The 22,697-nt window shown below is 40.0% G+C and overlaps 1 long non-coding RNA gene across 1 annotated transcript in view; it reads right to left on the reverse strand.

Moving 5' to 3' along the window:
• Window positions 1-6,174: 6,174 nt before the first annotated feature.
• LOC130680124 (uncharacterized) overlaps window positions 6,175-22,697 on the reverse strand; it is a 52,579-nt gene continuing 36,056 nt past the window's right edge. Inside the window, exon 3 of the long non-coding RNA XR_008993149.1 lies at window positions 6,175-6,928. This is a non-coding gene — a long non-coding RNA (uncharacterized LOC130680124). The remainder of the gene's footprint in view (window positions 6,929-22,697) is intronic.

Consider the following 22,697-nt stretch of genomic DNA (forward strand, 5'->3'; position numbering starts at 1 on the left):
TTCCTGAGAGTTTTTAATATAAATATATATATTTATATCTATTATAAAAGATATGTGTGAAATGCTTTTTCTGCCTCTATTGAAGTGGTTATATGGCTTCTCCTTAGTTTGTTTATATAGCAAATTACACTGATTGATGTTTGAATTTTGGCTTAGTCTTGCATTCTTGGGATTTGGTTGTGGTATATGAGCCCTTTTATTTTTATATTTGAGCCCTTCTTGGGATTTGGTTGTGATATGAGTTGGATTTAATTTGATATATTTTTACATTTATGTTCATGAAGAATAATGATCTCTAGTTTTCTTTTCTATGCCTCTGTTTAGTGTAGGTATAGGGTAATGCTGGCCTTGTAAAATGAGTTGAGAATGAGTTACCTCCTTCTCTATTTTTCTAGAAGAATTTGTGAAGAATTGGTATCATTTCTCCCTAGATATAACATTACCTTTTTATAAAGCATACACCATGGCACAGATGCTATTTATGATTTATTGAAAATGACTATGGAATTTTCTTAATTTTGTTCAAGGTCACAGCCTATTGATTGTTGCTACTTATTTTCAGCCTCATTGAAACAAGTAAGAGAGACATATTTTTAGAAGTAGATTTAAGGAATTTTGTGAAAAGAAACTGTTGTAGTCAACTGTCTACTTTTCAATGTCCTAGTTAGAACCTACAGCTTAGGTGGATGGTCTCTTCTGTCAGGCTTCCTTGGCTCAAATTCCCGCACTTCCACATGGACTTCTGGGTGTGAATAAGTCACTGATCTCTAAAATGAGGATAATAAGAATACCTACTGCTTTTTGTTCATATAAACATTAGAATAGTACTGGAATGCAGTTAAGTATGGAATACATATTAACTCTCAGCTATTAAAACCTTGCTAAAAAATAAAAGACGTGTCATTTCTGACTATAATCGGTGAGAAAATTTTTTTTTTCCTTTGGAGAGAAAGGAACTCTGTATTTTTCTTTTTCTAAGAATTTTTCACGTTGAAGCCAGAAGATATTTTGTATTTTGGCAAGCAATGTGCTTTATAGCGTTTGCAAGTGGACAATTTTGATCTTAAAGAACTGCTACTGTGGTATTTGGGTACTACAGAACTGAAGAGCCCGAAGTGTATCACAACAGTTTTCAGAGGGTTTACTTCGTTTATGTTCATGTTAGAATTCAAAATTAAGGAAGCACCATTCTTTAGATGCATGTACAAGATTGTAAGTCAGATTCTCTCAAAATAAGAAATGAAGTGTGTATTGGGTGTGTGAACTTTAAGGACTGACAGGGATTTTCATATACAGGCACAGCTAGACAGTGGGTGAGTTCTCCACTGTCAGAGGGGCAGGGTGACCCCAAACAGAGCAAGATTGGTTCTTCCTAAGTGCGCAAGCTAAAACATGGTGGAGAGCTGGAGTCTCCATGGAGACAAGGAGCAATAACTGGGAATACAACTGAGGTGGTCTGTGTGCGGTGGGGCGCGATACACGTCATGGTTCTGCTCTCCTGGCGTGGTGTGGGCTTCCTGGAGAGAGGGCAGAAAGCTTGAGGCGCCAGGGAGGAGCAGAACTTCTTGTGTTGAGACTAAGAGTGTCATCTCAAAGGTCTGCACACAACATGGGTGAAAAGCAAAGACCTCAGCTGGTAAAAAGGAGGAAGTCCAACTGGCAAAGTCAGGAGAGGGGTCAAAAGTGAAGGACCCTGGGGCTGTGTGCACACGGGACACTGACAGGAGAGGCTCTACGATCAGAGGCAGGAATGTGCCCAGTGGCCCCTTGAATGCCTCCATGATCTGACGGCTCATCTGGGGTCCCGGAGAGGCTGCGAACGTGGCGGACTGTCTGCACGTGCATTCTGCAGTTATTAACAATAGCTCCTGGGTATTAGTTTCATAAGCAACTTTCCCAGTTCATAGGCCAGGAGACTAAGGGTCAGAAAAGCTGTGCCACTTCACAAGGTCACATGACTAAAGTCAACCTAAGGAGTGTATGACTCTAAGCTGTGCTCTTTTACAAGATCACACTATTTCGCTATTGTTTTCTGTTAATTAAATGTCTTTGTAAAATGCTGTTTCAGTTTTCACAAGTAGGGAGCCCTGCCAACTTAAGCATTAAGAGCTTCCGTAAATTAACTTAGGTTTCTTGGGCCACAGGAACCCCGGGCAAGAGACTTCTGGGTCCTGCCTTGATGTTAAAATGTTAAATTTCAAGTATTGGGATTTTTTTCTGATCACAAAAGCTGCTTATGGTTGTACAGAAACACCAAGTAAGAAAGTCACTCATATCACCCATCATTTTAATTTATTCATCTTTTTAAGAAGTTAAGTGGATTTAAATAATGAAAGCAGGATGAAGAAGCCTTGTCCTCCCCCCAGAGGTAACCCTTGCCAACAGTGTGTGCGCGCACTTCTGGACAGGCAGTCTTTCAGTTTGAGGACATGAACGTAGCTCAGCCATTTCTGTTGCTGCCTCTCCTGGCAGCTGCCTTTTTCATTACTGGCAAATCCTGAATAGAGAAGGTGGTGAACGCACGGGCTTCTGCCAGGGCTGTTCTTCCCCTCCTGTTTATTTAACCTTATGGTCGGTATCTTAAGTGCTACTTCTGTGTGGTATTTAATACAGGAAATGCGTTGTGGCTGCTTTATCTCACAACTATATCTACATGCAAAGCTTTATGAAATAAATGTCTCTGACAATCACTCCCTTTATTGGGAATGCCTCCGCCATGGGGCCCTGGGGGGGGTGGGCGGGAGAGATTGCAAAATAAGACGCTGTCTTCAAATGAGGTTCGCAAGGAAAAGGTTGCTTGTGTTGGAATTCGAATAGAAATTGCACCATTTCCTCTCTAAAGGTCTAGCATGAAAAGAGAGACATGACTCAGAGATCAGAACATCAGCGCAGGAGTTGCTAATAGGAACTCAAAGGACACTGAAATGGGCACAGTGAGAATGACCTCCCCTCCCTTCCATTCCAGTCCCGTTACGCAGGACCAGCCCTGTTGATAGAGTGACGGGAAACCTCCCAACTGTGTGACTCTGCAGGTACACACACAGCTTATACACACACACTATGCACAAGCACCACACACACAATGCTGTGTATGCATCACAGTATACACACCGTGCATACACCGCACACACATACACACCCTCAAACCCCACATATCACACCATGCACACAATACAAACACAGTTTTTTTAAACAGAAAGTTGACTATGCTACACCCTAATGTCTTGTTTTAAAATCTACTTTTACACACTAAACATATCAGAATGCAAACATGATATTCCCTTATTAGTGGATATTATTTCCAGTTATTTTCTTATTGCAAACAATAACATAGTTAATATCTTTGCCAGCATGTGCTTATATTTCTTTAGGAAAGATTCCTAGAAAATTGCTAGGTCAAATGATATATATATTAAAAAGAGCACCATGTTACTCTAAAAAAGGCTGTGTTTTCTCCAAACTTCACCTTTGCTTTGTATTGAATTTTATCAGTATTTTCCCTTCTTTTTTTGTCAATTAGATAGGTGAAAAATATTCTCTCATTGTTTTAACTTGCATTTCTTATTAGATTACCAGAGAAGTTAGGCAGTTTTCACATATTTATTGATGATTTGCATTTCCACTTTGTGAACCAATCTTTTTCTATTATTTAACATGTTCTGATTTGAAACAATTACTTTATATTATAAATAATTCATCTATTATATATGTTGCAAAACTGTCTCCAAGTCTTTTACTTGCATTTTAAACCTGCTTCTATCTTCATATAACATAATCAATCAAATTGATTATTTTCAGCCTGTGGCATACTATTATTGGCATACAGTCTTCTAATTTTTTATTTTATTTTTTTCTGCTTTGTTTTCCTGTATTGTACTTCATTTTATTTTATGTATCTTTCTTTCTGTCCTCATTTCAAATTTCATTTTCTATCCCCGCCCCCAGGATCTGCCGTTGTGCACTTGACATCGTCTTTTCCCCTGATTTCTGGATTTTGTGTCATGATTAAGAAAGGCTGTCTTCTCTGGATTAGAGAATCCTTGCTTTTAACGGCAATATTAACCTAGCAAGTCACTTTCAGAGGTAACTAGACAACTTAGCTTACACCCTAAAGGGTGTGCAGTATTTGTATGCTGCCAGCACCCGTTAATGCATTCTCACCACAGTGTTAATATTTTTAGGATAACTGTTTTTAAGGTATAAATAATTTCTTTACATGTGACAGTGAAGTGGAAGTTTTTACATTGGGATACATCCTCCAATTTCAGCTCAGAAGTGTGCTAGCTCATCACCTTTCCCAAGAGAGAAAAGATAAGCATTTCCCTTCACCATGCCTCTAAGCCTAACCCCCTAAGTCCATTTTCCTCATTGTCATCAGAAGGGATGACCTAAAACTTCCCATGGATCCTGAACCTTAGTCAGCTTGGGCTGTCATAACAAATTACCATAGATGGAATGACTTAACAACAAACATTTATTTCCCACAGTCCTGGAGGCTGAGAGGCTGAGATCACACAGTCTTAGAAGGAGGCCCGATCTCCATGCTGTGGGTAAAAAGGAAATGGCATGACTTACGGACTGTGTCCCCCACCCCAAGTTCATCGGCTGAATCCCTAATCCCCAGTGTGATGGTCCTGGGGGCTGGGGCCTCCGGAGGTGATCAGGTCATGAGGGTGGAGGCCTCAGGATGAGATTGGTGTCCTTCTAAGAAGACACACCTCATCAGGTCACTCTCCGCCTCCCTGTTCCTCCTGATCTTGATTTCCTTCCTGCCTAATTCTGTCCCATCCTTAGAATTGCTCCTTCGCCTGTAAAGACCTGGGGAAGCACAGGGAAAAGGGAGTCTTTCATGCACTGATGGCGGGCTTATGCATTTGTACTGGACAACATGGCTGTGCTTGTTCATTCTAGTTCTGGGACTGTGCCCTACATGTGCGCCAGGATCATTAGCAAGGCTGTACATTTCAACATTATTTCTGTGGCAGCTGAAATGATAGCTTTGCCTCTACTCTCTCTGGAGAAACTTGGAGATCAGAGAAAAAATTATTGCTCTTAGTGCCGTTTGCCCTGATGGCTCACGCAGAGGCCATCTCCGTTCATGTGCAGACTTGGGAACAGTGATCAGGCCGGGAGAGGGGTGACACGCCTTTGATGTAGCTCATCCAAGGTCATTATTTTCTGAGGACCAGGGTCTAAGTCAAAGTAATAGTGGAAAGAGGCTTGATCACAAATTCCCCGAGCAGGTTAGCAGTGAGTTTTGTTTCCTTCAGGTACTCAGGAGATTAATCAGCGTCAGCCAGTGAGAGACACCAAGGGATGTCCATTTCTGTCCATCTTTCCTCCATGGGATGAAAGTGTGGACAGCTTTCGAGGGAGGAGAGCATAACAGAGAGAGAGAGAGAGAGAGAGAGTCCACTCAGTTCAGCGGAGGCCTCCTCTGACACCTCCAGGGTGTGTGCACTTTCCTAAGGGGTGGGGACTGTGAGCACAGGACTTAATGTCAGGGTTCAGGACGAGCGGGAAGTGCAGGGAGGCCTAGGCAATCAGGGAATGCCCACCTGGAATGTCCTCCAAAGGACTAAACAGAGACATGTTGCCCCTCTTGGGTGGAATAGCAGTGGGAATTCAGTGAGCAAATCTTGACCACCACCCTCATCTTCTTCCTTGTGCTGCCCACGGATCTGAACCATGTTAGGATATTCAGCTCACTTAGTCTTCCAGGGGAAGAGTTACTTACAGGGCCCTTGGAAGTAAATGTGTATTTGATCTGAAAAAAGATGTGAAATTATCCTGACTTTTGGAAAGAGTGGGGCCCTTCATCCACGACCTTCTGAAAAGCACCAGGCATCCTTCTGCAGACCACCAGCGGAGAGGCACGTCGGCCGGCAGGGAACCCTCCTCAGGGGCTGTGAGGACGGCCTTCTCAGTCCACCCCAGCCCCAGAGAGACAGCACCCCCGTGGGCCAAGATGAGGGGACGTGTCATCCGGATTATGTTGGCGATCAGTGAAAATTAGAAACAACCCAATCAAGCACAAACAGCAACAGGTAAACACATGATGGGAATACATACTTTCTGGCTATTTGAAAAAATTACGTAGCTATGTATGGAAGACGTCTATGATATTTTTTAAAAGCAAATTGCAAAACAATCTTATGATATAAACCCATTGATGACTCTCCATGTGAATATTCTATTTTTGTGTACGTATAGAAAGAAATAGAACATGGAGGGATGCTTAACAACTGAAAAAGCCTGCTCTAATGTCACCAGGCTTGGGGCCTCTTTTCTCTGCCTCTGGAATTCCCGCCGTAGCCCTTGCTATCATCAGAGCACCTGCCACACAGTCTTATAGATTGCTTTCTGGTTCTACTTTGCATATCAGACCCTGCGCTCTTTGAAGGCAGGTTGGTGTTCATGCTCAGCATCCCTGAGTACAGATCAGTGCTGAGAACCAGATCGGTAGCATGAGACTGGGGGTGAAACATACCATTCATTACTGCACGGTGCAACTCACACCACAATCATCCTGTTACTGGTGAACTTTTAGGTGAAAAGAAATAACCATACTCCCAATGTTCAGGAAAAATACTTCCTTTGCTAAGATTGTCCCAGACTGTGGTGAGAATGCTCTAACGGGTGCTGGCAGCTTATGGTCTTCCTAGTTCACACTTCGGCATGGCCCTGTGAAGCTTGCTCTTGGCCGAGAAGCGCTGAGCAGAGCGGTCACTTGTGTTTGAGGGCAGGGCCTCCCCGTGCATCTGAAACATCTCAGTGTGTGCAAGACAGGGGGTGGCTTTGCCTGCAGGGAGCCTGTACTCTGATGTCATTTCCCCTTCAGGATGAGAGCTGGTGTGTTAATGAGCCTGATTTGCAGTTTTAAATACATTGAGTCAAGGCAGTAACAAAAGTGTGACAATCTGGAAATCTGCCAAAGAAGAAAAAAATCGTAAATTTGGCTAATCATAGCTTTAAGAAAAATTGAGATGGTTACACAGTCAGAGAGGATTGCATTTTTTTTTTTAAAGCAAAAGGTACTGCCATTAGGATGGGACTGGACTAAGTCCAGTGTGGTGAAGACCTGGTTTCAGACTCTGCTCAGTTATCAGGCTTGTGCATTTTGGGGAAGTCCACTCAGCCTGTCTGATGAGAGTGGTTACCTCTAGCTCGCTTCTGGTTCTTACAATTCTGTGCTTCTTAATGCTGTGTGTTCCTTGATTCACAAAGATGCCACACATGGAACACCTATGGAGATGGTAACTCATCACATGCTCTCCTACACACATACTTCTATGACTTTGCTACATTAACTACTCTGTAAAGCGTAGGTGCAATGCCATCATTGGGACCTGTAAGGATATGAAAGTATTTGGCAACGGGTAGAAGGTGGGTTAGAAGGATTAAATGATGGGTAAGAAAGGCAGGGAAGACAGTAAGATACAATGATTCACAAAAAAGGCAAGTTGCTCAGGGTTAGTTTCTGCTGTGGGCATAGTGGATCTTCACATTGTCTAATTTTGTGAAAACCTTAGTTGTTAATCGTTGGAAATATTTCCTGATATTCTGGGTACATTATTCTTTCTTTGGTTTTACCTTTACTGTTTAACATCATGTCACCTCCAAGCAGGCAAAATAAGGACTTCCTCCTTTGGTGTTAACACCTTTTAAATATTTGTAGACGCTTATCAAGTACCCAGGGATCCCCTCTCCACCATTACTTGGCCGATCTACACACTTCCAGGTCTTTTGATCTTAATGCACACGTCATTCCTTTGATCATTTTGGCACCTTGCTCTGGACCCTCTCAACTATATCAACTTACTTCTGTTAACAAATAATACTCTGAGCAGTTCAACTACAGTCTTTGGAGAAGCAGATTGCAGAGAGAATATTCCTTTACTGTTCCATGATGTAAATCCCAGGAGTATTGGATCCAACTCAAGGCTTTCTTTTTGACTATAACTGAAGTTATTTCAAGCTTACAGTTAAACTAGCCATGCAAGTTATTAACAATCATAAAATGTGGGATAACTTCAATCATAAAATGTGGGATAGCTTTACCTGTGGGGCAACAGACAGCGTTCTCTATTGTCACCTTCTGTTGGTGAATTCATCTCCTCCTTCTTTTGATTTGTTTTACTAAAGCCAGTCAAGCATTTCAATGCAAACAGATAGCACTTAAAATATAAGTACTACTGGGAGAAGACACATTAACCTAAATTCCCACTGAGATGTAACTACACTGACTATATGTATTTCCTAGAATAACTTTTTAAAATCTGGTGCCTAGAATTAGAAAATTAACCACAGGGAAGGGAAGGGGTGGAACGAAGTTTGCAAAAAGAGGAGTAGGAAAACTGAAGATAAATGTACTATATACGTCACAACTTGGTTCAGGGCCACCCTCAGGGTACCGTTGGGGACAGGATCAATGCCTTATATAAGTTGGTGGCCACCCTTCGCATCTCATATGGGGTGTGGCACAGCAGACAGCCAATAAAAAGTGTCTGAATAAATAAATGAGTATTTTCTGTTAGGAGTGATCTGTTTCCCCAATTTGATCATCTTGATTCTGTTACTCTTTTAATTGGTAGATTAGCATGTACTCTCTTTTCTCAGCTAAGCTTCATTTTGTACTGTTATTCATATTTTTCCCTCTACCAATTCTTTAGCATCATTTTCCAAATCTATTTGTATTTTTTGCTCTCAATTTCATGAGAAAATTTCACTAACCTACCTAGTTCTCTTTTCTGTCCCCCCAAAAAGACAGGTTGGATGTTATTCAGAATTGTGCTTGCTTAATCTGATGTGAATTAATAAGAGGATTTGAGAGAATACTATCTCCTTTGAGACCAAATTTCATATTTCCTGAAATTCAGATCTTTGCATCATAAGCAGTAACACAGCCCAGTGTCTTAATTACCATGAAAAGTGTGCAAAGGAAAGCAGAGACCTCTAAAGGAATTTTTACCTAGACAATAGAGCTTTGTAGATTGAAACCAGCCCCTCTGAAATACCTTCAGAAGTAAAATACAAACCTTCTGTTAGGGACCAGGGAATCCAGAATTCTTTGTGGCTAAGTTTCCAGAGCAGACATGGCTGCTTAAGGCAGTTGTTGAAGTTTGTGACTGAGATGCAGAGATATTCTCAAAAGACCTTTCCTACTGGAAACTACAAAGGAACTTAACAGCTGTCGTGGAAACTATAGTAGGAGTTTTAAAAGGCACTTCAAAAGATTTTAAGTTAGAGATCTATTTTCCTTTCCTTGCATACTTAATCTGCAACGCCACAGGCTGCCCCTGGAAAAGGAACATTTTCCAACAGGAACTGATCCTTGTTCTTAAAGTGGTAAGAATCTTTGCAGGTAAAATGTTTAGGGAAAGTCTTTTAGCTTAGTTTCCTAGGTGACCAGAAGTTTGGTTAATTTTAAAATATTTATTAATGATTTTAATACAAGAAAAACACTCCATTAGGCACAGATGGAATAAACATTGCTCCGACCTTAGAGAAGCCTCTATCTGGTGACAGTGACAGATGTGTACTTGGATAAGCATAAACAAACAGAGAGAGTTGGTAGAGACATGTAGATGAAGGCTCAGTATGGGATAAGCTAGGGTTTAGATTCCAAACTGAAATAGGCTTAGCAGTCCCCTGATGTGGTCATTGTAGGTATTATTTTCATCTTAGAACACATTTCCCCCGTATTCATGAAGTACAATTTTAGTGTCTAGCTACCCTTTCTGCTGCCCAGGCAATACTCTGGGTTGTGAATCTGGCTGCGTGTGAAGCCGTTAAGTTCATCCACCGTAACACTCATTCCCTCCCTCCTGCTGCTGCGTGAGCAGTGGGCTCCTCAGCACCCTGAGCAAACAAGCCAAGTTCCTTTTACTCCCGTCGCCCTTCCTGCAGCTCAGGAAGCAGAGCAGACTTACGCAGTCCCAAGTGGAATCGGAACGATGTGCCCTAGAAGGGGGGTGTGTCCGGGCCCACCCTGCGTCTGCAGCCCGTTGTATCCCAGCATCATCCAGGTGGACTCGTCAGAAACTCCACGAGGAAGGAGCCCGGAAACCCTGGGGCCTGCGGTGTGCAGCTCATGCTCCTCCTCCAACAGCACCTGCCTCGGGTCTGGGCTGGCAGCGTCTCCCCTTCCTGCAGGAGCACAGGGGCCCTGCACCCCGACGGCCCTCCACCGGCCACCACGCTGGCAGGAGAGGCGCCGGCAGAAGCCTTGTGGAGCAGGAAGGGCTCAGGGGGGCTGATCCTGCCTGTTTAAACATTTTCTCCCTTTTGAACTTGGAGTGAGATATAGGTTAATAAAATATACAGCGACAAAAGAAGACAAAAAAGAAAGGAAGGAAAGAAGAAAGAAAGAGAAGGAAGGAAGGAAAAGAGGAAGGAAGGAGGTGGAAGGGAAAAAGGCTGCTTCCAGTCATATGTTCTGACTGGGGGGGAAACGGAAAGGGTTTCCTTTCTCTCTCTCTCTCTCTCTCTTTTCAATTAAAAGTTTTAATTACAAAATATTTCAAATATCTAAAAGCATACAGGTGGATCTCGTCAAGATTTTAAATTCCTGTTCACCAAAAAATATCATTAAGAAAGTGGAAAGCAAGCCATAGACTAGGAGATATTCACAAAATGTGTATCCAAAGAAAACTTGTCCAGAACAGACGATCTTACAAATGATAAAGTCAAACAAAATAAGTTTTAAACTGGACACTGAACAAGGATAAGAGGATCTCCAAATGGTCAAGTCAGCGAAGATGCTCAATGTTATCACTCATACAGAAGATGGAAATTAAAATCTTAAGTGAGATACCACCGTGCACCTGCCAGAATGGCTAAAATTTAAAAAGGCTGATGACAGCGAGTGTTCGTGAAGATTGGAGCAACTGAAACGCAGACAGCGCTGGGGCTGGCATCAATGCACCACCACTTCAGAAAACTCATTGTCAGTTTTCACTAAATCTAAGCATATGCCTAACCTACGATTCAGAAATTCCAGCTCTAGAACATAGACCAGAGAAATGAGGGTGCATGTTCACAAACAAATAGGTTCAAGAAGTATATAGATGCTTTACGCATAATAGCCAAAAACTGAGGTGGGGTGGAATTGAATGATCACATGGGAAGTTAGATAAATAACTGTGGCATATTCATAAGTAGAATCCTATATGACATTTTTTAAAAGAACGATCTACTACTACGTACAACAAAAGGGATAAATCTCAACGATGTTATGTTGAGTAAAAGAAGCCAGACACTTAAGAGTATATATTGTATGAATCCATTGGTATGAATCCAAGAACAGGCAAACAACTAATAATTGAAGTAAGAATAGTGATTTATCTGGGGCAGGAATGGTACAAACTCGGAAGAAGCACAGGTAAAGTTTACAGGGCACTGAACATTTTCTGAATATTAATTTAGCGGGTGGTCACAATGGTGCACCCATATGGAAAAAAGTCATCCAGCTGTACACTTAAGATCAGTGTATTATTATAAAGATGTTATTCAACAATATAGAGTATGAAAAATAATATGACAACCATATATATTACTTAGATTTGTTTAATGCTAGCATTTGCCATTTTTGCTTTCTTGTTGTTGATTAAAATATAAAACCATACAAGATATATTTGGAGCCATCCCCATATCCTACCCACATATGTCAGCCCCCAGAAGAAATCTGTTTTGAAAGAGGCCTGACTGCTGTGCCTTTATATTTCATTCTGAGCTTACTTTGCACCAGGCAGTGTTCTAGTTCCTAGAAATTTATCAGTGAATAGAACGAATAACCCTGCCCGGTGAGAGCTGACATGTGAAAGGGTGGATGGACAATGAGCAAATCCAAAGTAATATGTGGAATGATACATGAGATGCACTTTAGAGGAAAAATGAAGCAAGAAAGGGTGTTGGGGGTTGGTTTCAGCGAGTGGGCTGTCCCATGTTGGATGGGGTTGCCAAGGGACAGCTCAGGGACAGAATACCATTTAGGAAGACCTGAAGGTGGAGGAGCAAAGCACACAGACATCAGGGGACACATTCCAGGCCAAGGGGGCCCAGTTTCAAGGAGCAGGGAGAGGCCAGGATAGTTCTGGAGGAGCGAACATGGTTAGAGGGCCAAGGACTGGGCGAGGTAGACCCTTGCAGTCCGTTGTAAGGAGTTTTTGAGACAGAAGCCATTGGAGGGTTTTGAGCAAAGTGACACATTGTGACATGTTATGACATATTCAACAGGACCATTCTGGCTACTGTATGGAGAGCAGACTCCTGTGGGGCCCAGGCAGAATCAGGGGGGCCATTTAGGAGGGCCCTGAAGTCATCCAGAGCAAGGGGTAGTGCCTAGGCCCCGCCAGGCAGTGTGGGTGAGCGCAGGCAAGGTGGAATTCCGGGTGCATTCTGAAGATGTGTACAGAGCCTACATGTGCATCAACAGCATATAACATTGTTTTGTGTGCTTTGAAAGTCTACATATATGGATTTATACACACATATACATATATAATTTATCCTTGAATTGCTTTGCAGGTCATTTTTCTTTGCAATTCACCCATGTTGGTGTATGTCGATTGTTTTATTTGCTGGATGATATACATGGTCGGAATGTACTGGAATTAACTTATTCATATTATAATACATATTTATGGAATGTCTGCTGAGAACCAGGCATTTGTTTTAGTTGCTGAGAATTAGGAAAGGACAAAAGAAACATCTCTCCCACATGGATCTTAATGTTTAATGTTTTTTCATTGTCCTGATAATAAGCATTTAGTTGTTTCCAGCTTTTCATGGTTACAAAATACTGGAATGGACACCCTTTGAACATCTTTATATAAAACTCTAAGTACACATATATACAAGGATTCCTAAATGCAGAAATTAAGGATTTGCCAGCTATTGTCAACTGCTTTTCAAAGTGGTTGTGCTGCTTCTCAGTGTTCCATGAGTTTTCATTTCTCCAACACCCCAACCAGTTATAAACTTTGGTGAGCTAATGAGTATGAATTAATATTTCATTATTTTTAGCTGCATTTCCCTAATAACTAGTGAGGTTGAATATCTTTTCAAGTGCTTATTAGCCATTTATATTTCTTCTCTTTAAACTAGCCATTCATATACTTCACCAGGTCTACCTTGGTTTGGGTTTTATTTACTAATTTGCTGAATATTACATGTAAATGTTGACACTAATTCATGGCTGGTTATATGTAAATTTATAAATCTTTTTGATGAATTGATAAGGGTTTTGCTTTTCTTGTCTTTTTAAATTAGTATTTCCCTATTCCAGTGTCATAAGATACTTTCTAATATTTTCTTCTGGTTTTCAGTCTTGTACTTTTTGCAGTTAGATTTTTTAATGGATTTGGAGTTTACTTTTGTGTGTGGAATGAAATAGATTTATTTTCCTCCAGAGGAGAGCCAACTGTCCCAGTATACGCAACATAACTATTTGTACACAATAAGATTGTATCTGCAATAGTATTAGTAAGAGAGGAGGTATTTAGTCTTTATGACTCTCTATTAAAGTAGTTCTGACTTTCTGCCAAAGGTTGCTAGGACTTTTAGATTACCACAGGAAAAACAAAAGTCAAATTATTTCCAGGTAGTAAAAAGAGTACAATTTGTCAAACAGTTTATACTTTTCTGATTTGTAAGGCTATGTCTATAGCATTGTATATATACTATATATAAACAAAGTGTTCCTTGGTTTTCATTTTATTCCATTGGTTAATTTAATGTTAGATTTGTGTACCATATTTCAAGTTATAGAAGGTATTTTCCATCTCTTATTTGCTAATTTTTTTCAAAGTCATGAATTTAGACCGTATATCAAAATGATGATAGATCTTCTAACATGATCATAAGATTTTCGTCCTCTTATCTATTAATGAGATGAATCATATTACTGGATTTTTCTTGGAAATTATGTTCTTGGAAATCAATCCAACTTTGTCAATTACAAGCTGATCTAAGGAAATTTGGTCATGAATAACTCTTAGCTATTGTTTGATAGGAAGCAGGAACCTCTGAAAAGGATGAGGTGGGAGAAGGCTAGCTACTGCCCACCACCTCCTACCAGGTATAATGAAAACATATTTTAGACCAAATTCTGCACATATGCTAACACTCACTACAAATATTGATTAAAAATTAGAAATAAAACTGTTCATACATCCAGCTCTCTAATCTAGGTTAAATTCCAGCTCTCTGTGTATTTGCAAGCTCTGAGTAGCACTTTGCAAAAAATGCATGACAATATTCCATAGTTGGTGTCAGGCAAACAGATGTTTACCTAGACCAATGGCTGGAGGTGAGACTGTTTGAAGATTAAGCCTCATAGCATCAAAGGCCATAGGCTCATTGAGTCCTATACCCTGTAATGGTAGGAAATATCTCTGAATCATGTTAGCCTATCTCCATACTTTGAATACCTTTAATTTCACCAATGAGAGAGCATTTTTCAATACATTATGCTAATTAGTAATGCCTACTGATGTAACACTAGCTAAACATCCCAACATGTAGACTCATGATTAAGGAAATGGACTGTGTCATGTCAAAACTTGAATTTACTGAACAAATACAGTATTACTCTTTCTTGGCTAAAGTACTTTATATTACAGACAAAATTAATACTTGATTCAATAATTTAACAAATATTTATGCTATATTTTTGATAATGGAGATATAGCAGAAGAAAACAGACTGGAGTCCCTGACCTTATAGAACTTACATCCTAGTAAAGAAAGAAAGAAATGTGACAGGAAGGAAGTTGTATACAGTAGTTAGGCTGTTAAACACTTATGACGACTTCCCCTTCCAATGCCATTGTGATCACTGTCACTGGCCTTGCCCTTCTGTCATGGGTGAGAAAAGCAGACCAAGTACATGAGAGCAACTGTGTGAAGACCTCGGAGCACAGGCAGCAGGACCGTGATTCCCGAGGGAAGCGAAACAGATAACACGAGACTTACTATCCTCTGGGCTCCAGACTTGGAAGAAGAAACCATGTTCAGAATTGAGAGGAAGACATGGATGTAATCAGATGGGAAATGTAAGATACATATCAATGACTTCTAGGGTTGAAAAATGTGTGTAACTGAAAAAATTTCACTGAGTGGGATTAATAGCAGACAAAACACTATAGAAGAAATGGAAGTAGAGAGAGAAAAAAAGAATGAAAAAATAAATAGTGCTTCTGTAACGTGGGAAAATATCAAATGATTTAATATATTGTTTGAATGGGGACAGGGCAGAAAAAGTTTTGAATAAATAATAGTTGATGTTTTTCAAAACTTAATGACAGCAATAAACTTACAGATCCAAGAAGATCAACAAATTCCAAGCAGAAGAAACTTGAAGAGAAATACACCAAGGAGTGTCATACTTGGATTACTGAAAACTAGTGATGAAGAGAAAATCTTGAATGCAGCCAGAAGGGGAAAAATTGACTTTATGTGCACAAGAACAATAGGATTGTTCCACACAGAATCATCAGAACTAGTGGAAGCCAGGCAACAATGGCAAGACATGTTCCAATTGCTGAAAGAAAAGTGGGAACAAAGTAATACAATCCAGTGAAGATATTCTTCAAAAATAAAGGCAAATGGTTTTCAAACAAACAAAATCCAGAAGGATTTTTCTCCAGTAGGCCTGGAATATAAGAAATATTAAAAGAAATTCCTCAGGTTGACATAAAATTGTACCAGTAACCTGGATCTTAAAACAGAGAGAAGAGTGCCAAAAATAGTAAGAAAAAGAAGTAAAACATGAAAAAAACAAACCCTAATCAAAAGAGAGAAAGCTGAGAGCTGAGAGGGGCTATATTAATAGCAGACAAAGCAGGTTTTATGATGACAACTATCAGCTGAGATAAAAAAATAGATACTTCATAATGACTAAATGATCAATTCATCAAGAAGAACGAACAATTATAAATATGTATTCATCTAATTACACAATTTAAAACACATGAAGTAAAAACTGAGGGATATAGGAGAAATAAAGAAATCAGCAATGTTATTTGGAGAATCCACAGTCTCTATAATTGATTAAACAAATGCACAGAACATCAGTATTATTGAATGCACCATCAAACTACTCAACCTAATTGAAATTTATGAAACACTGCATCAAACATCTGCAAAATACTTATTCTTTTCAAGTGCACGTAGAACAGTCACCAAAATAGATGACATTCTGGGCTACAAAAGGTGTCCCCATTAACTTAAGACTGAAAATACTACAGGCCAAAATGCAATTAAATTAGAGATCAATGACAAAAAGATTACTGGAAAATCCCTAAATATTTGGAAATTAAATAATACATTATTAAAAAACCCGTGACACACAGAGGAAGTCACAATGGAAATTAGAAACTTTTTTGAACTGATTGATAATGAAAACAAAATATACAAAAATTAGTAAGGTGCAGATTAAGTAGTATTTAGAGGTAAACACATAGCTTTTAATATCTATATTAGAAAAGAAGAAAAATGGAAAATTAATCATGTAAGCTTACACTTTTAAAAGATAGAGAAAGAAGGGCAAATGAAACCCAAAGTATATAGCAAGAAGGAAAGAATAAAGACTATAGCAAATGTGAATACACTTGAAAATGAGCAAGCAATAAAGAAAATCAGTGCAAGCAGAAGCCATTTTCTAAAAGAATCAACACAATCTACAAATCTCTAGCTTACATGGTTAAGAAAAAAGGCACCAATCACCAATGTTAGGAATGAGAGTGGGTCATCACTACAGATCATATAGATATTAAAAGAATAATAAGAGGATACTATGAACAACTTCACGTCAATAAATTTTAAAACTTAGATTAAATAGACAAATTATTTGAAAATTACAAATTACCAATATGATTCAAGGAGAAATAGAAAATATGAATAGGTTTATATTAATTGAATATTTTAATCTGTGACTGAATCTCTCTTGACAATGAAAATTGCAGACCCAGATAGTTTTGAATTAGTGAATTCTATACAAGTCTTTCACTAATCTTTGAGAAAAAAGACGAGTGAACACTTGTAAACCCATTTTGTGATGTGAGCACTTACAAATCCAGGAAAAAAAGAGTACTATTTACCAATGTATATTGTGAACACAGAGGTAAAAAAATCCTTTCAATATTTTAGCCAATCAAACCCATCAATGTATAAAAAGGATAATGCAATCACATTCAAGTGGGTTTTATCTTCCAACTATAAATCCAACATAACATTTTAAAAATCAATAAAATACTTCACCATATTAACAGAATACACATAACCACCAGATAATCTCAATACATTTTAAAAAAAGCATCTGACAAAATCCAATACCCACTAAAAATAAATGATCTAAGCAAACTCAGAATAAAAGGAAACTTCCTCAATGTGATAAAGATCAACTGGGAAAAACTTAGAGCTAACAGCACATTTAATGGAGAAAAACACTTTCTCTCTAAGACTGGGAACAAGGCTAGGATGTTTGATCTCGCCACCGGAGTTCAACATCAGCAAAAAAGAAAGAAAAGAAGGAAGGGGTGGAGGGATGAAGAGATATAAATGGAAAAGGAAGCAGTAGAAACATCTTTAAACAATACTTTTTACAATGGCATCAAAAATATGAAGCGATACATTCATCTAGTGATAGTTTAACTAAATATTGTAAGATATGTTATGGAAAATACAAAATAGTGCTCTGAGAAATGAAAAATTGTGTAAACAGATGCATTGTTTACAGGTTGAAAGACTCAATAAATATTTAAAAAATTTTAATTGTGGTAAAACACACATAAAATATACCATCTTAACCATTTTTAAGCATGTAGCTCAGTAATGTGAAATACAGTCACACTGTTGTGCAACTCATCTCCAGGATAGCTTTTGTCTTGCAAAACTGAAATTCTTCACCCTTCAAACAATAATTCTTCATTCTCCTGTCCCCACAGCTCCTGGTAACCATCCCTGGGGAAAGCAGGGGGCTCATCCCAGCAACAAGATCTGTACATGGTTCACAGAACAGGGAGAAGGACCCCCAAAGGCAGGCACAGAATGATGGGGAAGTACAGGGCGCCAGGAAGGAGGGAGCGGGTGGGAAGGGCAAGATTCTGAGTGAGTCACTTTGTGCTCTACCAAAGGCAAGGGTGCAAGAGAGCCAGGTGTTTCAGAAATACGTGTTTTAAAATAAACAAGTAGACAGGAATTTAAAATGCCTTAGAAAAGAGAAGCCTACAGTGATAATTAGCTAACATGGATTGAATGCATATTATGCACCAGGCATTTATTTATATTCTGTGTAGTTTAACTTGGTGATTCTCAGACTTTTGCATGTGGCAGACCTCCCTGGAGGGCTTCTGATTCAGCGGGCCAGGAAACGTGCATTTCTAGGAAGTTTCCAGGCAATGCAGCTGCTGATTTGTGAACCACACTTTGATAATCCCTGGTTTAAATAATTTAATTCTGACAAATACCTATGAGGGAGCTGCTATTATTATGTCCATTTTACACACAAGAAAACTGAAGCAGAGAGATTGAGTAATGTGGCTTCACCCCAGTCATCCCCCAAAGGAAGTGGTAAGCCTGGATTTGAACTCTGGTTCAAACCCTGGTCTGACCCTGGTTCTGGATTTTAAATGCTACACCACACAGTGTGCTTTATAATTAGTCCCACCAGAGAAATCTTACCCACCTAAAACAGCATCCTGGCAGATTTATTGTTGTCTAAAATAATTATAAAGATACTATGCCAAAGGCAGAATATATTTGAGAGTGAGTGAAATAAGCTGCATATTTTGGCAAAATTTTGGTTAACCACCACCACGACCACCACAACAAACCAGTTCGTTGTGAAAATTGTTTTTCAAAGCAATGAAGTTAGATACTGAAAACAGCAAAAGTTAACATAATGAGTGGGTAAACCTTACAAAGCCTTCCAATCTTTCTGGAATTCCAAGATTTAACCCTGAATGTGGACTACTGTTTGCACTGAATTGAAAGCTTTTCAAATCTATGTATGTTTTTCTTTTCTGGTTCCTGCTGGGCAGAGCAGGTTAAAACGAGCTATACACACTGAAGAGAAAACATTTCCAAGTTAAATTTTGTTATTATGGAGTCTACAATTTAGGGCATAATGGGCAGCTAGAACACATCTCAGATCTGATGAGGACTGTGATTATCGACCTAAATGGCATACGATACACTCTCAATGGCTTCCAAGGCCTTAATGCCAGGGGTAAAGAAAATATCATCCATAGCTGAGTCAGTTCAGAAAATGAAAAGATAAAGACATTCAGATCAGAATGTCTACATTAGAAGCATCTTCAGAAAACCCTCTACAAGTCTGCTTTCCCCCGAATCTTGCCAAGGGGAGGGGCTGCTGTGAGGGGACGGATGCACCGGCCCCAGGAATCAGAGCCGCCTCCATCCATCTGTGATCAGTTCACAGCATCAGGAGCTGGTGACAAATGGGAGGGAAGAACCATCACCACATCCCGTCTGTTTTCTCTGCGTCAAAAGACTGGGAAAAATCTAACTGTGTGGTTTGGAGTCTAGTAAGGGGGTTCGGGAAACGATTGCTTCAACCTAATTTCAGTCCTTTTCAGAGTCAGTCCTATGCTACAGATATTCTTTGCTTTTTTGGGGTGTGTCCCCCCCAAAACATTGTAGGATGTTCAGCAACACCCCTGGTCTCTACTTATTACATGAGCGTCCCAGCTGTTACCAAGCACCAGTCGAGACAATGAAAAATCTCTCCAGACATTGCAAAGGTTCCTACAGGACATTAGTACCCTCAGTTATGAGAACCACCAATTTAGACCCATTCATCCTCTTCTAACTTAAATTATTGCCTCTAAGGGTGAGGCCATGCTTTATAGACCTTAGAAATAATTATTAAGGAATCCCTTCAATTAAAAAAAATTTTTTTTCTCTAGATGAAACAACTTCAGATCATCAGAGGTACCTTCAACCATTTGCTGGCCCTTATCAGAGTTGAAAGGATTGCTCGAGATCCTGTACCTAAAACTCCTTGTATTTCAGATTAGATTCAGGAAAAAATGTATTTGATCTACTCTCTAAGAGAATGGACATCAAGTGGATATAAAAAATGGTTCCAAGCTGTTTTAAAAGGGAAATAGTGACTAATAAAAGAACTATTGTTGGCACTTGGACCGCTAAGAAAAGCAACGTTGTAATTAAGTACCTGTATGTATAGACCTGGAGTGGCAGGAACTCAGGAAACAGTCAGTGAAGCCGTGAGCACTTACCTAGTTGGCACAAACCCAGGAAGCCCATTTGCTAGTTTTTGTTTCCTTGTGAGTAAACAAGAGCAGTTTGCCTTTCAAGAAGCAGAAATTAACAATCTTGTGGAGTTACCCAACTGAGGCAAAGATTAAGAGAACAAAAGACAGTAATGAGAGATTTCAGGGATACACCAGAGCTCCAAAATGATGCACACAGCTGTCTAGAGAGGATTTCTATTCCATGTAGGAAGGCAAATCAGTAAAAAGAGGGAAAATGTACAATACTTGTAGACACTTTGTTTAGTCTTAGGAGAGATATATTTGTAGTGCTCAGTGGTGTGTGTGTATTGCTCAGTTTTTAAATGAATCAAATGTTAATCAATGTTCAGCAAAAGATGAACAACATGTTTCAACAAGATTCGATACAAATGTTCTGCACACTGACTCTTGCCAGGAGCTATGCTGAGTGCCAGATCGGATGGTCTGCAGAGAATGCAGTTGCTTTCAGAGAAAGCATCAGTGGCTTTCTCAATTCTGTCCCCAGAACTGGTGTTTTCAGGGTCTATAGCTGCCAGAGCGATATTATAGCAAGTAATTTTTAGTAAGTACTTCAGGTATACTGAATGCTATTAACCTTTTAAAAGGTTCTATTACATCCAGGTTTCCAGAGGAACTGATTTAGCTTTACAGTTATTGTTTGAGCGGGCAAGAAATTTAACCTGTACTGTGTAATAAGGATCCTTCTACAAAATGTTGATGCAGGGTAATGGTATGAAATGGAAAGAATGGTCCTTCAGAAGTCAGAAGAATAATGACTCTGATACTTGCGAAGCACACACGTCTCCGAATCCCAGTATACCCGCATCTGAGCTAAGCATAACAATAATGGTTGTTTTTTTTACTTCTGTTCCAGGCTTGACTGAGTTAAACTGTAGGAAAGGGCCTTGCATGTTAAGAACCACACTAAGTCTAGTTCATACTAATAATGGCATAATGATATCTTAGAGGTCACTTTTTCTTTTATTTTAAAAGCATCTGCACTGACCACTGTTGAGTCATATCATAATTTTAGTTATAAAAAAATCATGATTCTCCCGCCCCTGGATGCCGCTCTGCCTGGGCGAGGCCGCCGCCCGTCGCTGCACAGGAGCCGCCGCCGAGATGCCGCAGCCCAAGTCCGGGGAGATGGCGATCTGGGCCACCGGTCTGCCAGGACATCCTCTTCGACGATTCAGTTTGTTGAAGGCCGATTTGCTGACTCCTACGATCCAACCATTGACAACACTTTCACAAAACTGATCACAGTAAATGGACAAGAATATCATCTTCAACTTGTAGACACAGCTGGGCAAGATGAATATTCCACCTTTCCTCAGATGTACTCCACAGATATTCAGGGTTACATTCTTGTGTATTCTGTTACATCAATCAGAAGTTTCAAAATGATTAAAGTTATCCATGGCAAATTGCTGGGCATGGTGGGGAAAGTGCAAATAGCTGTTATGCTGGTTGGAAATAGGCAAGACCTACATATGGAAAGGGTGATCAGCTACGAAGGGAAAGCGCTAGCGGAGTCGTGAAATGCAGCTTTTTTGGAATCTTCTGCTAAAGAAAATCAGCGTGACATTTGAGCCTTAGAAGAGCTCTACCAAGTACTTTTTAAGTAAACAAACACGATTTGACAGTACAGTATTGTTATTTATTGACCAGGTTTATTCTTAGACCTAATACTCTCAATGTCAGTCAGCACTCAATGTCTAAGACCACACGAAGTCTGGGTCCAGTTTGTCCAGCCAGCCTTTTTCATCTGAAGTTATTTCTGTGTAAATGGGAACTTTGAATAGCATATCCTACTGAAAACTTAAGTTCACCTCCTGCAGAGTGGTCCCCGGAGGGCTGGATCTCCTTGTGGAGGTGACATGGTATTCCTTACCTGGTGCAGTTCACCCCATCACTCGGATGTTCATGCACTGGACATAGTCCCAGGTGTCGTGAACACATCGGAGGAACCTGCACCCCTGGAGAGCTCACATCTGACCTTGCACCTTGGAGACAGCCTGGTCCTGCCCTGCAGCACGGTGATCCCGTCCAGACGCTGACTTGATGGGTGGAGCATGTTGGCTGTTAGGTGCTCCCAGCATTGCTGCAGCTCAGGATTTTCAGTGATGGGCAAGCTCACTGCCTCCAGACCGTGGTACAGGCTGTTGGTAGTACCCATTGCACACGAGTGTCGTGGTGTTCTTTGCATTCACCCCATGGGGAAGGTGCCACCCTGTGTCCGGGAGAGGAATCCATCTTAGAGGCGTCAGCTGTTGGTTAAGGCCAGTAACCAAGTTCACTCTGTGCCCCGTATATGTTTTCTAAGATGATACCTGAGCTTCTGAAGAAATTCTCGTAACTGCCAGGTTTGACTTAAATTCTTGTTTAGTACTGTGTTTCATCATTCCTAAGACTTTTT

This window comes from Manis pentadactyla, chromosome 2 (assembly GCF_030020395.1).
Source record: "Manis pentadactyla isolate mManPen7 chromosome 2, mManPen7.hap1, whole genome shotgun sequence".
Lineage (NCBI taxonomy): Eukaryota > Metazoa > Chordata > Mammalia > Pholidota > Manidae > Manis > Manis pentadactyla.